Source organism: Pipistrellus hanaki (genome assembly GCF_964339955.1).
Source record: "Pipistrellus hanaki genome assembly, chromosome: 3".
Taxonomy (NCBI): Eukaryota; Metazoa; Chordata; class Mammalia; order Chiroptera; family Vespertilionidae; genus Pipistrellus; species Pipistrellus hanaki.
In genome coordinates, this window is record NC_140505.1 from 105,982,875 (window position 1) to 106,000,181 (window position 17,307).

Sequence of the window (17,307 nt, forward strand, 5' to 3'; positions counted from 1 at the left end):
TGGATATCTAACAGGTCTCACAAGCTTAAGTCCAAAGCTGAGCTCCTGATATATATCTCCTACCACCAAACCTGACCTTTTCTCAGTCTTCTACATCCCAGTAATGATTAATACTATTCCATCAGTTGTGTAGGACAACAAACTTAGAGAAATTTTACTCCTCTCTTTCTTAAATGTTACTAGAAGCCCAGTGCACGAATTCATGCATGGGTGGGTTCCAGCTGGCCTGCCCCGATCAGGGCCAATTGGGCCAGGCCAGCCAGGGGGAGGGGCTACGGGTGGCTAGGGGAAGTAGTCATGGGTGGTTGGTGGGCTGGCCCTACCCCTGATTGGAGTGGAGGGGCCGACTGGGGGCAGGGCCGGCCGGCTCCACCCCCTGGTCGAACTCACAGTTGAATTCCCAGTGGAGGGGACAATTTGCCTATTAGCCTTTTATTATGTAGGATACTCAACCTGTCAGCAAATCCTAATGACTATCACCACCATATCTAAAATCTGGCAGCCACTCAGATTTTACTTATTTTTAAAAATATTTTTAAAATTGATTTCAGATCCAAGATGGCTGCACCCAGGTGAACACCTAGCCGCAGCAGCACACAACAATTTCAATAAAATACAACTAAAATATAAAATGGACATTGCCCAGAACTATAGGAAGGTTGACTGACTGGAAATTCTACAGCGAGAAGCAAGGAGAAAACCAGAAGGAGGCTCGGAGGAGCTGGAAAAGCCCAAGGTACGGAGACGCAGCGCGCGGAGAGGACGGAGCCAGAGAGGAGGGGGAAGCGGAGTGCCTGGCGGGCGTTCCCTAGCGGAAAGGAGATAAAACTCCGACTGTGCTAGGCCCCTGACTGCTCTGAACCCCAGTTCCCCAGACCCCGGAGACCAAGGCTCATCCATAGGGAGCCGGGCTGTAAGGCGGGACCCGGGCTGTAAGGCGGGACCCGGGGAAGCAGCGAAAGGAAGTCCTGGAGGCGCGCACACGGCGCGCAGAGAAGGGAAGGTCGGCTGTGCCGCGGGATTGCCCTGACGGGAAGGAGAATGGGGCTCCAGACTGCTCTGAACGCCACCTCCAACTCCACTTCCAACTGAACTGAACCCCAGTACCGGGCTCATTGGGGGAGAGCATAGACTGTTTGGCAGCAGGCGGAAATCGAGGGCACCTTTCTCTCAGAGGTGCCGGCAGCGAGCACTGAAGGACCCTGAGACCCAGGAGCCGCATAGGGCGGGGCTGACAGAAGCCAAAGCTGCAGGCTCCACCCTGAAACCCCGCCCCGTCTGTAACTGCGATATGCAACAACAAAATAAATCACAAACGAAAGAAATGGAGGACAAAAAGCGCCTGGATATAGAGTTCAAATCTACGCTTATAAGATTTTTCAAGAATTTCCTAGAAAAGATGGATAAGTCCTATGAGGATATGAAAAGAGATCAACTAGAATTAATAAGGAGTCATCAAGAAATGATAAGGGAGCAACAAGAAATAAAGAATACATTGTCTGAAATAAAACATATTTTACAGAGTCCTAAAAACAGAAGGGAAGATCGCAAGAATCAAGTCAAAGATTTGGAACATAAAGAGCCAGAAGACACTCCTCCACAGAAGCTAGAAGGCAAGAGAATCCAGAAAATTGAAAATACTGTAAGAAACCTCTGGGACAACTTCAAGCGAACCAACATCAGAATTATGGGGGTCCCAGAAGATGAGAGAGAGCAAGATATCGAAAACATACTGAAAGAAATAGTGACAGAAAACTTCCCCCACCTGGTGAAAGAATTAGACTTACAAGTCCAGGAAGCGCACAGAACTCCAAACAAAAGGAATCCAAAGAGGACCACACCAAGACAAATCATAATTAAAATTCCAAGAGCAAAAGACAAAGAGAGAATATTAAAAGAAGCAAGAGCAAAGAAGGTAGTTACATATAAAGGAGCACCTATACGATTGTCAGCTGACTTCTCAACAGAAACCATGCAGGCCAGAAGGGAATGGCAAGAAATATTCAAGGTGATGAATAGTAAGAACCTACAGCCAAAGATAATTTATCCAGCAAAGCTATCACTCAGAATCGAAGGTCAGATAAAGAGCTTCACTAATAAAAAAAAGCTAAAGGAGTTCATCACCACCAAACCAGAATTATATGAATTGCTGAAGGGGGTTCTTTCAGAAGAGAAAGTAAACAAAGATAAAAATTATGAACAACAAATACGTAACTATCAACAAGTGAATCTAAAAACCAAGGAAATTAAAAAAAAAATCTGATGAACAATAGTAACTGTTGAATATAATAGAATCAGAGGTATGGAAGGGGAGTGAACTGATGATTCTTGGGGAAAAGGGGAGAGGGGGGCGTGGGAAAAGACTGAACATAAACTGTGCACCTATGGATGAGGACAATGGGGAGTGGGGAAAGGGCAGAGGGAGGGGTGGGAGCCTGGTGGAGGAGAGCAATGATGGGGGGGAAAAAAGGAACATTTGTAATAATATGAACAATAAAAACATTTTTAAAAAATGAAAATAAAATAAAATTGATTTCAGAGAGGAAGGGAAAGGGAGAGATAGAAACATCAATGATGAGATAATTATTGATCAGCTGCCTCCTGCATGCCCCTGCAGGGGATCGAGCCTGCAAACTGGGCATGTACCTTGAGTGGGAATTGAACCGTGACCTCCTGGTTCATAGGCTAATAATCACTGAACCACGCTGGTTGGGCCAACCACTCAGATTTTAATCATGCCCTAGTCCAACCTACTATAATCTCTTGCCTGGGTACTTCCACTTTCAATTCCATCCCCTGCAGTATCTTCTCATCACAGCCAAGTGAGTACTTAAAATATGTCAAAACACAAACCTCCTTTGCTCAAAAGCCTCCAATAACTTTTCATTTTACTCCGAGAGCCAAGTTCTTTAAGATGGCCTATAAGGGAGCTTGAAGATGGCAACCGAACAGTCGGACTTGTTCTGACTCTGGTCCCAGAACGGATAAAAGTAGCATCTGAGTCGCTCAGGGAGGGTTGATTAGCAGCTGAGGGGCACCCGAGGTCTCAAAGAAGCTAGGGAGCGATCCGCGGCAGCAGCGGCAGCGGCTGCGGCGGCGGCTGCGCTGCGAGAAAGGAGTGGCTTCTCTGAGGCCTGGAAAGCCCACTGCGGAGAGGTCCATCCAGTAGCTGAGACGCCCGAGTTGGCGCAGGCGCGTGGATTCAAAGGAGTTCTTCGGTCACCCACGGAAAGGTCAGAGTTTGCGGGGAAAGCCTGAGAGATCGCGGTCCGCGGCGCGGGGAGCCACGGTAACCGGGGAGTCCCGGCCCCGCCTCCATGGAGCACCTGCAAAGCTGAGCCCTAAGAAGGCTGCAGCGACATCTAGTGCTGGGTTTGGCATAAGCTTCCCCAGAAGAGGGAATTTTTTTTTAATTTAAAAAAAAAACGCCAGGTGACACGGGACAGAGTGTTAAGAATAGCAGCTGTCCCGCCAAGGGCGGAACATCTGGACACCTCGGCGCCTGATCCCCTTCACCCCCTAGCTTCGGAATACTAGGGAAGGAATGCCTAATTGGGCATATCCGGGGAATTTGCAGGGAGAAAGTGCCTCCCTGGAAACAAGGGATCGGAGCCAGAAGAGATAGTCTGGGAGCCAGCTGGCACCCTGCCAGCTAGAGCCATAGAGAAAGAAGGCCAGAGCAACCAAAAAGACTGGGAGGTCAAACCGGAAACACTGACACCTAAGAGCTGAATTACAAACTGCCCTTCTTTTTTTTTTTCTTTTTTTTTCTTTTTTTTTTTTCCTCTTTTGTCTTTTAATTAATCAAAAATAAATGGACACAAATAACTAAGATATAGCCTACTTAAAATTAAGGACTACCTTACAAAACTGAGGTGCAGTGGAAAGCTGGGAATTGCAAGACTGTCTGGTCCGAGAATCAGAAGTGCCAAATACTGTACATTAACTGAGGAAGTGAGTGACCACTACTGGTCATTTTTATGCTAATTTTGCTAATCTTTATTTTATTTTCATTTTTTACATCTTTTATTTAATTTTCATTTTTCATATCTTTTACTTAAACAATTTTTTTCTTTTTACCTTACTTGATTTTACCTTTTCAATTATTACATTTTTCAATCTCCATCATCACTATTACTACTGCTATTTTGCAATTTTTTTTAATTTTTATTTATCTATTTTTTCTCTCTCTAGTACCATTTTATTTTTTCTTTATTTTACATTGGGAGTAACCTTCATTTTATTTTAATCTCTACTATAGCATCATTCAACCCTGTCTCAACTCAACCTTTACACTATCACTCTCTTACTAAACTTTACCCTTAAGTCTACAGTTTATCCTATCCCATTCCGGCTTTAGTTTTTCCTCTATTCTCTCTGTATACCCCCTGCTAAAGCTCTCACTAAACTTATAGACCTAAGATCCAACCCCTGATCCAAATGTATAAATACCAATCTCTGCACTATATTAACTAGTTAAAAAAAAAAAAAAAAATCTGTTCTCCCCTCTATCTTTTTCGCATTGTTTGTGTGAAGGTTGATTATTGTGAATTTTTATGCTTTTTAGTGAAATTGTTATGCTTATTCCTGTATTGTTATTATTGCTTTGTATTTTTTTTTAAATCCTCTGTTTTTGTTTGTTTCTTTTACTTCTGTATATCATAGCCTTACTTAATAATAGTGGATATTGTAGTTTGTATTAATCTCCAAATATTGTTACTGGCATTGGCTGGGTTCAGAGGTTGTTCTATGGCAATTTTCTCCACATATATATAGTTTGTTTCCCATTTCTCTTTTAGTTTGCTTCTTCTTCTTCTCTCTCTCTCTCTCTCTCTCTCTCTCTCTCTCTATCTCTCTCTCTCTTCTTTTTTCCCCTGTTTTCCAACTTCATTTTGTCATTACTTTTTTTCTTCTTCTTTTTCTACCTCTTTAGCCCTCTTTTCTTTTTTTTTCTTTTTTTTAATTTACTTTATTTTTTAATTTTAATTTTAATTTTTTTTTAATTTTTCTTTATTTTATTTTTACCTTTATTCCTTCTCTCCTATCCCCTAAGTTGCCTTACTCTAGTGGTCACCTTTATTAGAGGTTATTAATATTGTAAATACATTCCTGTTAAGTGCCTCTTGTGTTGTACCTGGTAGTGCTGTATTTTGTACCTCAAAAATCAACGCAGGAGAAGGAATACCACATAACCAGACTTCCTGAAAAGAGAGGCAATGGGGAGACAAAAACATAGTCCGCACGTGAAAGAAAAGCAGGCATCACCAGAAAAGGAAGTAAACGAGTTAGAAGCAAGCAGCCTACCAGAGCAAGAATTCAGAGTAATGATCATAGCATGGCTAAAAAGAATGGAAGAGAAATTTGACAATAGCCAAGAAGAAATGAGGAAGAACCATGAGGAAATGAAGAAGAGCCATGAGGAACTGAAGAAGAACCAAGAAGAAATGAAAAGTGACATCGCTACCATGAAGAACTCAATAGAAAGCATCAAGAGTAGACTAGATGAAGCAGAGGACCGCATCAGTGAGCTAGAAGATAAGATGGAAAAAAATACCCAAGTAGAGCAACTTCTAGAAATAAAGATTAAAAAGCAGGAGGAGAGCCTACGTGAGCTTTGGGACAAAACAAAACAAAATAATATTCGAATAATAGGGGTTCCAGAAGGAAAGGAAACTGAGGTAGACATGGAAAAAGTATTTCAAGAAATAATGACAGAAAACTTTCCTGAAATAGAAAAGAAAAAACCCACACAAATCCAAGATGCCCGCAGAGTCCCAAGCAAAATGAATCCCAGAAGACAGACTCCAAGGCACATTATAATTAAATTGGCAAACAACAATGACAAAGTAAGAATCTTAAAAGCAGCCAGAGAGAGACAGAAAGTTACATACAAAGGAACCCCCATCAGACTAGCAACTGATTTCTCAACAGAAACTTATCAGGCCAGAAGGGAATGGGACGAAATATACAAAGTCATGCAAAGGAAGGGTCTGAATCCAAGAATACTGTACCCAGCAAGGCTATCAATCAAAATTGAAGGGGAAATCAGGAGCTTCACAGACAAAAAAAGACTGAAGGAATTCATCTCCACCAAACCAGCAATGCAAGAAATGCTAAAGGGTCTACTGTAAAAATAAAGAAATAAGAAGTGAAGAAGGAACATGGGTATAGAATAAAAATGGCGTCAAATGAGTACCTATCAATAATAACCTTAAATGTAAATGGATTAAATGCTCCAATTAAAAGATATAGGGTAACAGATTGGATAAGAAAACAAGACCCATACATCTGTTGTCTACAAGAAACCCACCTCAGAAAAAGAGATGCACACAGACTGAGGGTGAAGGGATGGAAAAAAGTTTTCCAGGCAAATGGAAATGAAAAAAAAAAGCTGGGGTAGCAATACTTATATCTGACAAATTAGATCTCAGAGTGAAGGACATAACAAGAGATAATGAAGGCCACTTCATAATACTAAAGGGAACAATCCAACAAGAAGAAATAAACCTGGTAAATATATATGCACCCAATACTGGAGCAACCAAATACATTAAAAAACTGCTGGAGGACATTAAGGGAGAGATTAATAGCAATACAATCATAGTAGGAGGTTTTAATACCCCACTGTCACCCTTCGACAAATCATCTAAACAAAAAATCAGCAAAGAAATATCAATCCTAAATGACTCACTAGACCAGATGGAATTAATTGACATCTTCAGGACACTCCACCCCAAAGCCACAGAATATACATTCTACTCAAGTGCACATGGGACATTCTCAAAGATAGACCACATTTTGGGACATAGGCAAAGTCTCTTCAAATTCAAGAAGATAGAAATCATATCAAGCATCTTCTCAGACCATAATGGCATAAAACTGGAAATTAACTACAATAAAAATAATCCAAAGAAATCAAACACATGGAGACTAAACAGCTTGCTATTAAACAAGGACTGGGTTACCAGAGAAATTAAGGAAGAAATTAAAAACATCCTGGAAACAAATGACAATGAAAACACAACAATCCAAAATCTATGGGACACAGCAAAAGCAGTTTTGAGAGGGAAGTTCATATCCTTACAAGCCTATTGCAAAAAACTAGAAAAAATAGTAACAGATGATCTAACTCTACAACTCAAAGAATTAGAAAAGGAGCAACAAGAAAAGCCCAGTGTAAGCAGAAGGAAGGAAATAACAAAAATCAGAGCAGAGATAAACGACATAGAGACCAAAAAAACAATACATAAGATCAACAAAACCAAGAGCTGGTTCTTTGAAAGAATAAACAAGATAGATGGACCTCTAGCCAGGCTAACCAAGAAACAAAGAGAGAGGACCCAAATAAACAAAATCAGAAATGAAAGAGGTGAAATAACAACAGACCCCACCGAAATACAAAGGATTGTTACAAAATACTACGAACAACTCTACTCCAACAAACTGAACAACCTGGAGGAAATGGACATATTCCTAGAAAAATACAAACTTCCAAAACTCAATCAGGAAGAATCTAAAAATCTCAATAGACCAGTGACTTGGGAAGAAATTGAAACAGTCATCAAAAAGCTTCCAGCAAACAAAAGCCCAGGGCCAGATGGCTTCACAGGAGAGTTTTACCAAACATTCAAGGAAGAACTAAAACCTATCCTCCTCAGACTATTCCAAAAAATTCAAGAGGAAGGAACACTTCCAAACTCCTTCTATGAAGCCAGCATCACCCTAATACCAAAACCTGATAAAGACAACTCAATGAAAGAGAATTACAGACCAATATCCCTCATGAACATAGATGCCAAAATCCTCAACAAAATTCTAGCAAATCGGCTCCAGCAGAGCATCACAAAGATCATACACCATGACCAAGTAGGATTTATTCCAGGAATGCAAGGTTGGTACAATATCCGCAAATCAATAAACGTGATACATCACATAAACAAGTTGAAAGATAAAAATCATATAGTCATATCAATTGATGCAGAAAAAGCATTTGATAAAATCCAACACCCTTTCCTGATAAAAACTCTTAACAAGGTGGGAGTACAAGGATCATACCTCAACGTAATAAAAGCTATATATGATAAACCCACAGCCAACATCATACTCAATGGGCAAAAACTAAAACCATTCCCTCTAAGAACAGGAACAAGACAGGGATGCCCACTATCGCCACTCCTCTTTGACATAGTACTGGAAGTACTAGCCATTGCAATTAGACAAGAGGAGGAAATAAAAGGCATCCAAATTGGAAAAGAAGAAGTAAAGTTATCCTTATTTGCAGACGACATGATATTGTATATAAAAAACCCAAAAGACTCCATTAAAAAATTAATTGGCTTAATAAATGAATTTGTCAATGTAGCAGGATACAAAATTAACACCAAGAAATCTATGGCATTTCTATACACCAACAGTGCGTATATAGAAACAGAGACTAAAAAAGCAATTCCATTTACCATCGCACCAAAAAAATTAAGATACCTAGGAATAAACTTAACTAAGGAAGTAAAGGACCTATACGCGGAAAACTACACGACACTGAAAAAAGAAATAGAGGAAGATGTAAACAGATGGAAGAACATACCATGTTCATGGATTGGTAGAATCAACATCATCAAAATGTCCATACTTCCTAAAGCAATCTATAGGTTCAATGCACTCCCCATTAAAATACCAACGGCATATTTCACTGACCTAGAAAGAACTCTCCAAAAGTTCATTTGGAACAATAAAAGACCCCGAATAGCCACAGCAATCCTGAGAAAGAAGAGTAAAGTAGGAGGTATCTCAATACCAGACTTCAAACTGTATTACAAAGCCACTGTTCTCAAAACAGCCTGGTACTGGCACAAAAACAGACATATAGATCAATGGAATCGAATCGAGAACCCAGATATCAACCCAAATCACTATGCTCAATTAATATTTGACAAAGAAGGCACAAATATACAATGGAGTCAAGACAGTCTCTTCAATAAATGGTGTTGGGAAAATTGGACAGATACATGCAAAAGAATGAAACTAGGTCACCAACTTACACCATACACAAAAATAAACTCAAAATGGATACAGGACTTAAACATCAGACGGGAAACCATAAAAATACTAGAAGCATCCACAGGCAACAAAATCTCAGACGTATGCCAAAAGAACTTCTTCACTGATACTACCCCTAGTGCAATGGAAGCTAAAGAGAAAATAAACAAATGGGACTACATCAAAATAAAAAGCTTTTTTACAGCAAAAGAAACCATCATCAAAACAACAAGAAAGCCCACTGTGTGGGAGAACATATTTGCAAATGTTACCACTGATAAAGGTTTAATCTCCAACATCTACAAACAGCTTATACAACTAAATAAAAGGAAGATGAATGATCCAATTAAAAAATGGGCAATGGACCTAAATAGAATATTTTCAAAAGAAGACAGAAGGAAGGCCAAAAGGCACATGAAAACATGTTCAAAGTCACTAATTATCCGAGAGATGCAAATCAAAACAACAATGCGGTACCATCTCACACCTGTCAGAATGGCCAACATCAACAAATCAACAAACGACAAGTGTTGGCGAGGTTGCGGAGAAAAAGGAACCCTCGTGCACTGCTGGTGGGAATGCAGACTGGTGCAACCACTGTGGAGAACAGTGTGGAGTTTCCTCAAAAAACTGAAAATGGAACTCCCATTTGACCCAGTAATCCCACTTCTAGGAATATATCCCAAGAAACTAGAAACACCAATCAGAAAGGATATATGCACCCCTATGTTCATAGCAGCACAATCTACAATAGCCAGAATTTGGAAACAGCCTAAGTGTCCGTCAGCAGATGATTGGATCCAAAAACTATGGTACATCTACACAATTGAATACTATGCTGCCATAAAAAAGAAGGATTTCTCATCATTTGCAGCAACCTGGATGGAATTGGAGAACATCATGCTGAGTGAAATAAGCCAATCAATGAAAGAGAAACACCACATGACCTCACTCATTTGTGGATAATAAAGAACATTATAAACTGATGAACCATAAGATAGATATAGAGACAGTATATCAACAAGTAGACTGTCAAATTACAGCGGGGAGGGGAGGAAGATCTGGGGGAGATAATAGATCAACCGAAGGACTTCTATACATGCATATAAGTGCAACCAATGGACACAAAACTCTGGGGAGGGAGGGGGTCAAAAAAAAATCAATAAAATATATTTAAAAAAAAAAAAAAGAAATAAGATGGCCTATAAGGTCCTCCATGGGTCCAGCTATCTCATTACTTCTGTGACCTCTCTACTATTCTCCCCCTTGCTCACAGCTCCAACAACACTGGCCTCTTTGCTGTTCTTGAAACATACCAGGTGAACTACTTCAGAGCTCCTGCACTTGCAGTTCTGTCTATGATACGCTTTCCCCACCTATCTACATGGCTCTGTTCCCTCCTTCAGGGCTTAAATGTCGCCTTCTTGGTGAAGTCCTCCTTGACACTCTCGCATTCCCTCACTCACCTTCTCAATTTTCATTTTTCCACAACACTTATCACCATCTGACATTTTTATTTATTGACTCCCCACACTGGAATGTGCAAACTCACTAAGGGTAGGCATTTTAAAAAAAACCTCACCTGAGGATATTTTTTCCACTGATTTTTAGAGAGAGTAGAAGGGAAGGAGGAGGGAGAGAGAAACATTGATGTGAGATAGATATCAATGGGTTGCCTCTGCCAAGAGCCCCATATTAGGGTGGTATCAAATCTGTAACTGAAGTACAGGCCCTTGACCAGGAATTGAACTATGGACCCTTCCTTCAGCCACAGGCAAACACACTAACCATGAGCCAAATGGCCAGGACATGCAGGCATTATTTTTCTATTATGTTCACTGTTGCACCCCCACTAACTAAAATAGTGCCTAGTTCATAGTAAATGCTCAATACATTCTTTTTTTTTTTTTTTTTTTTTTTATCATTACCTGAGGATACGTTTTTATTGCTTCTTTGAGAGGAAGAGGAAGAAAGGCAGAGAGAGAGAGAGACATCAATCGTTTACCTTCCATACACACCCTAACCGGGGATGAAACCTGCAACCTAGGTATGTGCTCTGGCTGGGAATCAAACCCGCAAACTTTTGGTATATGGGACAATGCTCCAATCAATTGAGCCACCTGGCCAGGGCTCAACACATTTTTAAAAATAAATAAATAATCTTAAACCTCAATATAAATTTGACTATTCAAAATATTTTTTTCTACTATCCAATCTAGATAGAAAATGTCTATCTGCTTTTGTCATCCCATCTGCTTTCTTCTACCCGCCAACCCTCCAAACATGCCTTCATCCTTTTTTAAAAAAATATTTTTTTATTGATTTCAGAGAGGGAGAGAGAGACAGAAACATCAATGATGAGAGAGAACCATTAATGGACTGCCTTCTGCATGCCCCACACTGGGGACTGAGCCCACAACTCAGGCATGTGTCCTTGACCAGAATTGAACCTGGGACCTTTCAGTCCACAGGCCAATGTTCCATCCACTGTCAAACCAGCCAGCGGCACCCTCCTCTCTTTTTAAAAATATATTTTTATTGATTTCAGAGAGGAAAGGAGAAGGAGAGATAGAAACATCAATGATGAAAGAGAATTATTGATCAGCTGCCTCCTTCAGGCCCCCTACTGGGGATCCGAGCCTGCAACCCGGATACGTGCCCTGACCTGGAATCAAACCTGGGACTCTTCAGTCCTGACACTTTATCCACTGAGCCAAACCAGCTAGGGCACCATTTCCCTTTTTATTCTCTTGTTTAGAAGATTACCTTACTTCTTCAAACTTATGTTCTTCTATAAAACTCCAAATTGGGCCAATTTGACTCTAGTAGAAAATGATCTAGAAAATAAAAATGGTAATAGGGTTAGTATGATAGATACAGGTGACATTTTAAAATATAATTTTATTGAGATATAATTCATATTCCATACAATAGAGTCGTTTAAACTGTATCATTAAAAAATAAATAAAAATAAACTGTATCATTCAATGACTAGTATATTCACAGATAGGCCCAACCATCACCAGTCAATTGTACATTTTTATCACTTAAGAAGGAACCAGCCGAAACCAGTTTGGCTCAATAGATAGAGCATCGGCTTGGGGACTGAAGGGTCCCGGGTTCGATTCCGGTCAAGGGCCTGTACCTTGGTTGCGGGCACATCTCCAGTGGGAGGTATGCAAGAGGCAGCTGATCGATGACTCTCTCCCATCGATGTTTCTGACTCTCTATTTCTCCCTTCCTCTCTATACAAAATCAATAAAATATATATATATAAAAAAAGAAGGAACCATATATCCTTTAGCTATCACCCCTGTCTCCACCTCAGTCCTCCCCAAAGCAACCACTACCCTATTTTCTGTTTCTATAGACCTTCCTATTATGGACATTCATATGAATGCAGTCATACAGTATGTGGTCTTTTGTGACTGGCTTCTTCCACTCAGTATAATGTTTTCAGTACTTGCTGTGGTATATGTCAGTACTTCATTCCTTTTTATGTCCAAATAACATTACATTTTATGAATATGGGTGACAATATCACTGTTCTAAAACTATTTAAGAGTAACTTGAAACTTTAAAACAGCCTTCCAAAAACCTGCAATCTCTTCTCCCTCATAGACAGTCTCACTTCTCCTTCTGGACTATTGCAAATCTACACAAAGTTGTTTATATTCACATTTATTTTATTTTATTTTATAATCGCTAACAATCTGACTTCTACTACATCTGCTCTTGGTCATCAGACATACAAATTAATAAATTCCGTTGCTCTTTTGGGTTCCTATCTATTATCCAATAAATCACTTCTTGTTTTGTATGCTTAGTTTGTCAGTGTTGATTACTCTTTTAAAAAATATTGCTTTGTAGTTGCGAGCATGGACTCTGAAATCAAACAGACTTGAGTTTGAATCAAAGGACTGTCCTTTTTAGCTGTGTGACTTCAGGCAAGTTACTTAATCTTTCTAAACTTCAGTTACTTCTTAGAAAATAGGGAGAACAGCATACTTATTAGAGGTCAGTGTAAAATTTAAATGAACTAATGAACAAAAGGGCTGACTGAGCAGTGTCTGGTGCACAATAGGCACTCAGTAACTGCAGATTATTTTTACTGAAAATGTTCCTCCCTTGGTTCAAAAGGTTCTGTCCTCAACTTTCTCTTTACTACTTTTACTATCCATTTCTTTGGAAACATCATTATTTTGGGATTACCTCAAAATGAACACTTCCTAAACCTACCACATCATCTTTTCATCCAAACATGTTCCTTCCGACTTTCCTATTTTAGGTACTAATTCAGCAACTTCCAAGCAACTTGAACTTGAAAATTTTAATTCATTATTTCATTACTACTCCTCTAGACCCTCTCATCCAACCATATAAAAATCATCTATAGCTGAAACCGGTTTGGCTCAGTGGTAGAGCGTCGGTCTTCGGACTGAAAGATCCCAGGTTCGATTCCGGTGAAGGGCATGTACATTGGTTGCGGGCACATCCCCGGTGGGGGGTGTGCAGGAGGCGGCTGGTCGATGTTTCTCTCTCATCAACGTTTCTGGCTCTCTATCTCTCTCCCTCTCTGTAAAAAATCAATAAAATATATATATTTTTAAATCATCTAATTCAGTATCTCCCTGTCCTCTTATCCACTCTACTACAATGGCTTCACTGTTCTACACACACCTAGTCTCCCCTGGACCATCTTCTTAAACATCATGAAAATCATCAATAGCTTCTCATGGCCAAATGCATTAAGTCAAACTCAGCCTAGAGGTCATTGCTTTCTTTCTAAGGACCAAACCTGTCTCTTCTGCCTTATTTCCCTATACTTCCTAAGCATATCCATGGTTTCCAGATAACTTTCTCGCCTCCTCACCTCCAGTTCCTTCAACTGGAACATAGCTCTCTCCACTTTCATAATTTCACTTAATGAAATCCAGTCTACATAAAAACTCAAATATTACCTCCATCTCTTTCCTGAGTCTCTCCATCCAAAATGATCTATCAAAATTGTCAAACTGCAAAAGACCTGCAGTTGTAATTCTCTAAAAGTTAACATATTAAGAGTTCCTTGCTGCTATCATTCCTTCCATGACAGTGCATGTTCCTTGAAGGTAGAAACTGTGCCTCACTCTTCATTGCAACCCCCTCCCTCCCTCCAAAAACCAATGCCTTCCCCTTGCCTAGTGGGTTTCAGCTAACTTGTATTCCTACTCCTCTGTGACATATATTTATATTTTTATAGCCTGTCTACTTATAATTAACATTTGTTTAGCACTTTGGCATTTATTTTATCTAAGCCCACAACAACTCTATGAAGTATTTTTTTATTACCCCTTAATTTTTACAAACGAGACTGATGCTTAATTAGACTAGTTTGGTGTGAGGGAATACCGGAACCAAAGTCCAGGACGTCCTCATTCTGTTTTCAATTCCATCCCGTTTTCAACTCCCTCGTCGCTACAGCTCCTCAATGCTCTAGCACCTCGAAATCTTTGCATCTTGTAACTTCCACCTTCCAGTCCCCAGCCCCCCTGACTACCCCCCTGCCTCCGAAATTACAGGCTCACATCCCTCCCTTCCGCACTGCTCCCGCACTTCCTTCGCCCTCACCTGGGCTCCCCTCCCCGGGGCCCCTGGCCTGGCCCCCTCCCCGGAAACCCGACCGTACTCACGCCGCGCTAAGCCACAGGTCACAGAACCCAACGGAAAAACAAAGTTAAATCAGGGAGCGTCGCGGCGCCACCGAACGTGCATGAATTCGTCCAATCACCCACAACCTTACACACCAACAGGTGTGCGCACCAATAAGAAGGATGTTCACATAGAGGCACGCCCCCCTCCACCCTGGCCCACCCTCTTACCGCGCAGAGATGCTGGGAAATGTAGTTTATTTCTTCACACCGCTCTCTAGGCGGAGTATGTAAGGAGCCTCTATCCCAGCTCTCCCAACGTGACGTTTGAGGTCAGAACGAACTAGTTTTGGGCACTCCAAGTTTATTTTTGTTCAACTACGTTGTTTTCACAAAAAAAAAAAAAAAAAAAGTTATGCAGAAACCGGTTTGGCTCAGTGGATAGAACGACTGAAAGGTCCCAGGTTCGATGATGTTTCTAGCTCTCTATCCCTCTCCCTTCCTCTCTGTAAAAAAAAATCAATAAAATATATATTTAAAAAAAGAAAGAAAGAAAAGAAACGCGATGCATAGTCATGGAAAGGATCACAGTATTATTATGTGTTGTAACCTACAAGAAGGTGAAGATAAGAAGATAGTTTCTCTTCCATGCCTTGGTGTCCTGAGCCAAGATAGCGCCTGTGGCTCAATTTATACAGTCAGGGGATTATGTATATAAATGCTGGTTTGTTGTTTTGTTTTGTTTTGTTTTGTTTTTTTGTTTTTTTTGTAGCAGATTCTGTATTCCTGAGACGTGAAAACTTGGCTTTAATAATATAAGCTAGTTAAAAACCCATTTGTGGTCTCATCTTTCCAGAAAGGCAAGGTGTCCCAGGAGTAGAAGAAAAGGAACTTGATCTTTATTTTTTTTTAATTGATTTGAGAGAGAGAGAGAACCATCAATCTGTTGTTCCACTTATTTATGCATCCATTGTTTGATTCTTGTATGTGCCCTGACCAGGGATTGAACCCACAACCTTGGTGTACCAGGACAATGCTCTAACCAATTAAAGCATAAATAAGTGGAACAACAAGTTCATGTTTTCTCTACCTCTCCCTCGCTCTCTAAAGTAAATAAATAAAAATTAAAAAGAAATATTGATGACATTTGGATATAAGCTATGCTATCATAATACAATGACAATTGGCTACATAAATATCAAAGCAGAAAGGGTTACTTTCAATCAAGGAGACAGTATTTTTGTTGGCTTTGATAGGGATTTCTGGATGTAAATTAATGGTAAGGGTCAAAGCAGATAAAAGGAAGAGTATGAGACAAAGCTGAAAATTGCCATGTTACATTAATAAAATAACCAGTTATCTATAATCTATAATAATAAAAGGGTAATATGCTAATTAGACCAGACAGCTGAACAACCTTCAAGACATCCTTCCAGATGAACTTCCAGGCGAACTTGCAGATGAAACTGGGGCTGTGAGTGCCAAGGCAAGCTGCCAAGGCTGCGAGGGCCAAGCCTATTGCACGAATTTCGTGTATCAGGCCTCTAGTAATAGAAATAATGAGGTCTGGCTATAGCAGTGTTTGAATGCCATATTACTCTCTGGACTTTATCCTCTACTCTGTGTAGAATCACCAAAAGTTTATGACCAGGAGTGTGACATATCCAGAAATGAGCTTTTAAATAATTATCTTTTATTTGTTTATTTGTTCTTTAAAATAATCTTTTATAGAATAGGTTGGAGTAGCAAGAAATGAGGCAAAAAAACAACACTAATTAAAAACTTATTGTACCCCCCCCACACACACACACAATGGGTTTGTCGCCAGAACATATGTGTGAAAACCACCACTAAATTTAAACCAAAATGGGAAAGAAAAAGACTCATATCTCCCAAGCTGGTTTGGCTCAGTAGATAGAGCATTAGCCTGCAGACTGAAGAGTCCCGGGCTCAATTCTGGTCAAGGGCACATGCCTTGGTTGCAGGCTTGATCCCCAGTGGGGGGCATGCAGGAGGCAGTTGATCAGTGATCTTCTCTCATCACTGATGTTTCCATCTCCCTCTCCCTTCCTCTCCGAAATCAATAAAAATATAGTTTTAAAAAATGACTCATATCAACATCATTGTTATTGGACAGATAGAGTCTGACATTACTGGCCATCTTATCTACAAATGTGTTGGGATTAACAGAAGAGCCATCAAAAATTTTGGGAAGGAGACTGCTGAGGTGAGGAAGGGCTCCTTCAAGAATGCCTGGGTCTTGGATAAACTAAAAGCTGAATGTGAGCAAGCTATCACCATTGATATTTCTGTGAAAATTTGAGAACAGAAAGTATTAAGTGACATCATGGATACCCCAGAACACAGAGATTTCTTTTTTTTTCTTTTTCACATTTTCTTTTTCTTATTTTAAAATATATTTTATTGGTATTTTACAGAGAGGAAGAGAGAGGGATAGAGAGTTAGAACCATCGATGAAAGAGAATCATCGATCAGCTGCCTCTTGCACAATCCCTACTGGGGATGCGCCCGCAACCAAGGTACATGCCTCTGACTGGAATCAAACCCAGGACCTTTCAGTCCGCATGCGTCGAGACGCTCTATCCACTGAGCTAAACCAGTTTCAGCCAGAACACAGAGA

At 40.1% G+C, this 17,307-nt stretch overlaps 1 protein-coding gene across 7 annotated transcripts in view; it reads right to left on the reverse strand.

The window, feature by feature from the left end:
• CCDC77 (coiled-coil domain containing 77) overlaps window positions 1–14,786 on the reverse strand; it is a 57,733-nt gene extending 42,947 nt beyond the window's left edge. The window contains exons 1-2 of one of the 7 annotated variants that reach the window (XM_084878409.1): window positions 14,709–14,786; window positions 11,808–11,873 (exon numbers count right to left, since the gene is read on the reverse strand). The gene's annotated coding sequence lies outside the window, so the exon portion shown is untranslated. Of the gene's footprint in view, window positions 1–11,802; window positions 11,874–13,997; window positions 14,017–14,427; window positions 14,447–14,699 lie in introns of those variants that run through there. The other 6 variants (XM_084878405.1, XM_084878406.1, XM_084878408.1 and 3 more) reach the window with 6 other exon arrangements.
• Between the last annotated feature and the right edge of the window lie 2,521 nt (window positions 14,787–17,307).